Source organism: Excalfactoria chinensis, chromosome 10 (genome assembly GCF_039878825.1).
Source record: "Excalfactoria chinensis isolate bCotChi1 chromosome 10, bCotChi1.hap2, whole genome shotgun sequence".
NCBI lineage: Eukaryota > Metazoa > Chordata > Aves > Galliformes > Phasianidae > Excalfactoria > Excalfactoria chinensis.
Window position 1 is genome coordinate 2610040 of NC_092834.1, and position 6266 is coordinate 2616305.

Here is a 6266-nt window from a genome sequence, read left to right on the forward strand (position 1 = left end):
GTTGAATTGCTTCAGCCGGGCTCTGCAGCCACATGGGGGGAATGTGCTGTGGCTTGGAATCCCGTGGCTGGGATGGGAATCAGCAGCGGGCAATGTTTTTTGTCTCACATTGCAAAATGTAATTAACGCAGGTGATCAACGTGGAACTCACTGGCTGTGCAGTGCTCCTGGTTGATGGAAGGCTCAGTGCCGGGCTGGGATCTGGTGGCCGAGCCACTGCCTTCACTGCACAGTGAGTGATGGGGCTCTGCAGCCCCGAGCAAACCCCAGTTTGGGATCTGCACCGTCAGTTTTGACTATATTGAAGGGTAAAAATATGCTCCTCTTTTTGCTCCTGGATGAGGAGCTGGGATGTGCTCAATACGCAGAAGACACAGTCCCCATTCCTGCCCTCACCCCCTGCTTGCTCCTGGAGCCTGATTAGACCCTCTTCCTCCTCCTCATCCTCCCGCTGCTCGCAGCCTGCGGTCTCTCTGCGTGCTGCCATCCCCCCCTAGCGGCCGCCCGGCGTAGCACCGATCCCGGCTGCGCGGAGCTGCGACTGCCCGAGCTCGGGATGGCACCCAAGGGGAGGACCCGGCACTTGGCCTTGTTGAACCTCATCCCATTCAGCTCAGTCCAGCGATCCAGCTTATCTACATCCTTCTGAAGGGCCTCCCTACCCTCAGGCAGATCGACACCACCTCCCGACTTGGTGTCATCTGCAAACTTAGTGAGGGTACACTCAATCCCCTCATCCAGGTCATCAGTGAAGATATTAAACAAGATGGGTCCCAGTCCCGAACCCTGGAGGGCATCACTTGTAACAGGCCACCAGCTGGACTTAACTCCATTAACCACTATGCACTGGGCACGGCCCTCTAGCCAGATTCTTACCCAAAGAAATTAAAGGCAGATGCAAAGAAGGCATCGAGGACCTCAGCCCTCTCTTTATTCTCAGTGTTCACATTCCCCGCTGCATCAAGTAAAGGGCGGAAATTCTCCTTGGTTCTTCTCTTGCCGTTGATATATTTGTAAAAGGATTTCTTATTCTCTTTTACTGCAGTGGACAATCTGAGTTCAAGTTGGGCTTTTGCCTTCCTAACTTCCTCCCCGCATACCTTAGCAACTTCCCTGTAATCTCCCCAGGTAGTCTGTCCCTTCTTCCAGAGGACACAGGCTCTCACTAATTGCCCTCGTGCAGCCCTGGGGCTTTGCAGCCAATGCGTCCCTGTGGTTGAGAGCCGCCATGAGCCACCTCCCTCAGGCTGTCCCCGCTGACGCCATGTCACCCGCTGTCACCCTGCCTTGTCTGGGAAGAGGTGAGCAGTGACCGACCCTGCACGCCCACATGGAGCTCGCTGAGCTTGCACCAACCCCAGTGGCTGAATCACTGGGTAATTGAGGTTGGGAGGAGGTGGCTTCACCCAGCCTGCTCAGGGCTTCTCAGCGCAGTTGCTCCTTGCACAAAATTCTTCCCAAATTTGGCTCACTTTTGTCCTTTCTCCATTTCCACCACCCCTGAACCATTATTACATGGCCATTTCCTCAGCCCAGCAGTCTCTGGGTCTCACTTTGCTGCTCCCACCCAGCGCTGCTCCCATTAGACGCTTCTCCCTGTTTCTGCTGTGATTCAATGCTCACAGCTGCTGCTCCGGAGACAGAGAAGGATCCCACCCAGGAATTTCAAAATCAATTGGAACATGGATCATTGTCTCAGCAAGGGCTGGACCTGCCCATGGTGCGGGGCTCAGCAGGCACTGCACAGCTGCAGCATTGATCCTCCCGTTGAGTATCACATTGGTGGTGCCATGCAGCCCATGGGGAACCACGGGAGGGGAGGAAAATGCAGGAGGCGAAGGGGCAGCGTGTCCTCCGTCATCGTGCAGAAGGAAAGGAGAAAAAAGCACACTGGCCCTATTCTGTCTTGGAAGGAAACCCCTCACAGCTCACCCATAAAAGCTGAATTCAGAAGCTCAGCGTAATCCAAACTTTTCCTCTGCTCTCTTAAAGAAACTTTTGGAACAGAGCGGGCTTAATGTCTTCTGAAGAGGCCCATTTATTTGCAAGCTGAAAGAAAGCATTAGAGTAATATCTGGGAAGGCAGTGTACAACAGCAGCGACCTGCCGAGGTGGGGCTGGGGTGAAGCTGCCCTCCCCATGCAGCTCATTGCCCATTTCCCCTAATTTCCTGCCCATTTCCTCACTGGCCCTAAAAGGCATTGCCATGCTCTGCTTTGCATTTTGGGTGCATTTTCTCCTGAAAAAACAAAGTACATTCACAGGGAGGGGGAAGCAGGGTGGGCAGAAACTCCTCCAGGTACCAGCATTCCCAGCAGCCAGGAACCACTCCTCACCCTGGGTTAACAAATGGGGACCCACTTCATCATGTTTGTTCAAAATTCTGTTGGACATCTGATTCTGATTTGAAACCTAATTATCTTTGATGAGGACTAATGAGCAGCTTTCAAAATGAGCGCAGGTGAACGTCTCCCTGCTGTCTCCTGCATAGAAACCCACATTTACCACCAGCTGCTATAACAAATTTCTATGGGGCTAATCCAGACATGTCCAGGGCTCCACAAAGCCCCGCTTTGCCTTGCACCACTGCAATTGAGCAATTTCAGAGCTCACAGAGGGTCTTTTCTCACCTGGGACCGTCTTATTGAGGCGTAGTTCTGTTTCCTGAAGGATTTTCCCTCCCATTGCTCTCTGTATGACTTTGCAAGTGGCAACTGGCTGGTAACCTCCTTGGGAAAGAAAATGAACATTGGAGATTTTGAAGGTGCTGTTTTGCTTCAGTGAAAGGAAGACTTGGAAACCAGACTCTCAACTGGCTCCAGGGTTTAGGACCTCGATGCAGCTTGAAACCTGCCTGAAATTTGGACTGGGTGGTGCCAACACTGGTGCTCAGGGGGCGATGGATGGTCCATGGTTCCATGGTTGATGGTCCGTGGTCAGCAGTCATTGGTTCATGGTCAATAGTCGATGGTCCATGGTCGATAGTCAGTGGTCAATAGTTGACAGTCAATGGTCATTGATCAATGGTCAATGGTTGATGATCAATTGTCAGTGGGCAACAATCAATGGTTGGTGGTCAATGACCGATGGTCAGTGGTTAATGATCTGTGGTTGACGGTCAGTGGTCGATGGTCAGCTGTTGATGGTCAATATTGGCTGGTCAGTGATTGATGCTCAATGACTGATGGTCACTGATTGATGGTCAGTTATTGATGGTGAGTGGCTGGCGAGTGAGCTGGCAGCATAGCAGCACGTGTGGGCTCTGCACTAACAGCAGCGCCTGCCTAGGTGGAGCTGCTTCTCTTCAGCATCATGGCACGTCCGGCGGCAGTGCGGGTCTCATCACACAAACGCCTGGCTGCAGCTCTGAGGAGGGATAGGCAGGATAAGGCGAAGAAAACGTGTGGGTTTCTGTTTGCTTTCCATGCTCCCCCTTGAAGTACTGTGCGAAAGGTAATCGCTCCCAGAGGTTGGGCTTTGGCAATCCTTGTTACGCCACTGAAACCCTCAGATACGCCCTGGGTGAGCCCCGAGTGCGTCCCAGCCCTGGCTTCCTGGGAGGTGTGGGGACGTGGGGATGGATACGTGTGACCAGTTCTCCTTCATCTCATATGGGCTGCTGCAGCCCAGCTCTACAGATGGGGCTTTTCATTTATTTATTTATTTATTTATTAAAGAGTTTCACAGCAATTAGAGAACTGCAGGCAAACACCCAAACCTCAGAGTTGGGAAAAGTTGCCAATAGCTCCACCACCACATTCAACCAGTGACTTTTATTCTCCTTGGCCTGGCTGAAACAAGGGCCACATTACAGCCCCAAATAGCTGCTTTTCAGGGACAGGTGGGTCACAGCAACCTTTGTTTTTCTGGAAGCAGCCAGCACATCGTGCAGGGAAGACTTTCCAAGGATGCTCCCCACGCCCTTGTCAGGAAATACCACGCTGCTCTCCTTATTGCCATGCCAATGTTTTTTAATTGCCATAAATGATAGTCTCGGCAGGGACACGCTGTGTTTTCCCTTGGCTGACAGATTTTATTTTGAAATCACTCTTGTTTTGATCTTTGCATCTCTCCACCCTCGGGCTCATCTCTTGCCCTGCACGTTTGCGCTCTCGGAGCTCAAACCTTTGCTGAGCTCAGGTGTGAAGACACAGCAGTGCTGGTCACAGTGGGTCCTCAGGGACATCACCCACTTTGAAGGCAGTGCAGAGGAGCTGCATTTTCTTTGCAGAAGCCACAGCACAAGCAGGTGGCCGTCCCTGCTGGTGACTCACGTCCCCATGGACACACGGGTAGCACTCGGAGTCCCAACTTTAGCCCAATTTTAGCCCTGGAGAGAGCCACAATGACAGTGACAGATGCATGGCTCCAGCCTGGGGGACCCAAAATATCCTCCTTTGCTCAGCCACTGAGCAGCCCCTGCCCAGTGCCTGTGAAGCCCAGCTCTGCCAGACCTGCTATTCCAGTGGGTGGGGTTGGCTTTGTCTCAGGTTATTCCAAGCTTGCTTTTGGCACGAGGTGCAGTGCCTGATCCCAGCTGGGGCTGAACATCCCACCAACCCCACTGGGCATCTCCATCATTGCCCTCATTTCTTAGACATCAACAAAGCCCTTTGGGACCTACAAAAACATTGTGTTTAATTCCCTTCTTTCAATTCAACACTGGGTACGCCGCTGATTTTTATGAATTTATCAATTCTTCCTCCCACCATGAATATCCGCGCTGAGCCCTTCTGTCCCTGCAGCAACCATTCGCACCGTGCTTAAAATTGTTTCTAAACTTCCAGATCCATCTTCTGGATATCTTTACAGGCTTGAGCCCACAGTGGGCCCTCTCCTTTCATTTTTTATTAGCAGCATTTTTACCAGGATGACATTTTGACTGGTCTGGGAAATCTTCTCACCCGCCACACTGCTTCCTGACAATCAAGATTTAATCTTTCTGGAGAGGAATAAAGCAAAGGATGATAGAAAATGCTGCAGATCACTCCAGGATTGCAGAAATCCAGAGCACGGATGCTGTTCACGCTGCAGCTCTGGCACGAGATGCTCCCATCTTCCCTGCTACCTCTCTAATCTCCAGTTTAAATCTCCTGTGCTGCTGCCTTCAGCTTCTGATGGCTGGGAGAGCTGCTGCATGGCAAATCCCATCCACACGGCCCTCCTTATTCCGTGCTGGGCTCTTCCAGCCCCAACGGCAGCCCTCTCCCAGAGCCTTTTTAACTCCAATTCTTCCTCATTTCTCTACCAGCAGGTGCAGCATGGCTCCATCAAGCACAAATCCCTGTAAAATCCACTCGGGATTTTCACAAAGTGAAAAAACGATCCATTGGCCACCTTGCTGCGGCTCTTCATTTTTGACTATCGAGCTCAGACAGCTCATTTCCACGCAGCATTTCTGGGATGAAAGTAGAACATATGAGTGCAGCCCAGGAGGATGGCGGTGTCCATGGGTGCCATCGCAGCAATGGAAACCGGAACCATGCAGAATGCGGGGCTGCGGCCATCCAAGGACTTTCCATCTGCAGAATAACTCCAGAGCACAGACAGATCACAAACCGCACCGCTTTAATTACACCAGCACAGTCTTCACTCATTTGGTTAAGCCTGCAAGCTACAGAAAGAACTCTTTCCAAGTGCACGGCATGAATTAACAGCCACTCGCACGCAGCTGGGGCTGTGCTGTGCCACCGCCGTACCCCGGCGCACATCCCATAACCAGGGTTTAACCTGATTCCTGCTGTAATCTCCGCGCCCGGCTGGATCGCGCTGCAGCTCTTTGGTTTTGAAATCAGCCCAGGAAAAAAGAGTGAGCGCCGAGCCAGGCTGTGCCCCGCTGCACCGCGGTGGGGACAAAGTCTGCTTCGCGGCACTGCGAGGTCAGCCAGCAGCCGGCACCTCCCTGCTGGCACCGGGAGCGGAACGCTGCCTTCCTCCCCTCCGATCGATGTTCACGGTGCTCCAAAGGCTTTCCCCTATTCTCTGAATTGCTGCTTCTTCTTTCTTTATTTCTCTCTCTCTCTCTCTCTCTTTTTTTTTTTTTTCCCAGGTTTGGAAAGAAAATGGGCAGGAGCAGCATGCCAGGTTTTGGAACCATTGCGATGCACAGTAGGCACCCAACTTGTGAGTAGCCCCATTGCTGCAGCTCTGGGGTGGTTTTGTGCCCCGTTTGGGGAGTCTCAAGGCAAAGCGTGTAAAACAGGTGGAGAATGAGCAGTGGATTTCCCACCTCCTCATGCTAGTGGAAATTATCCTTCCCCACTTAA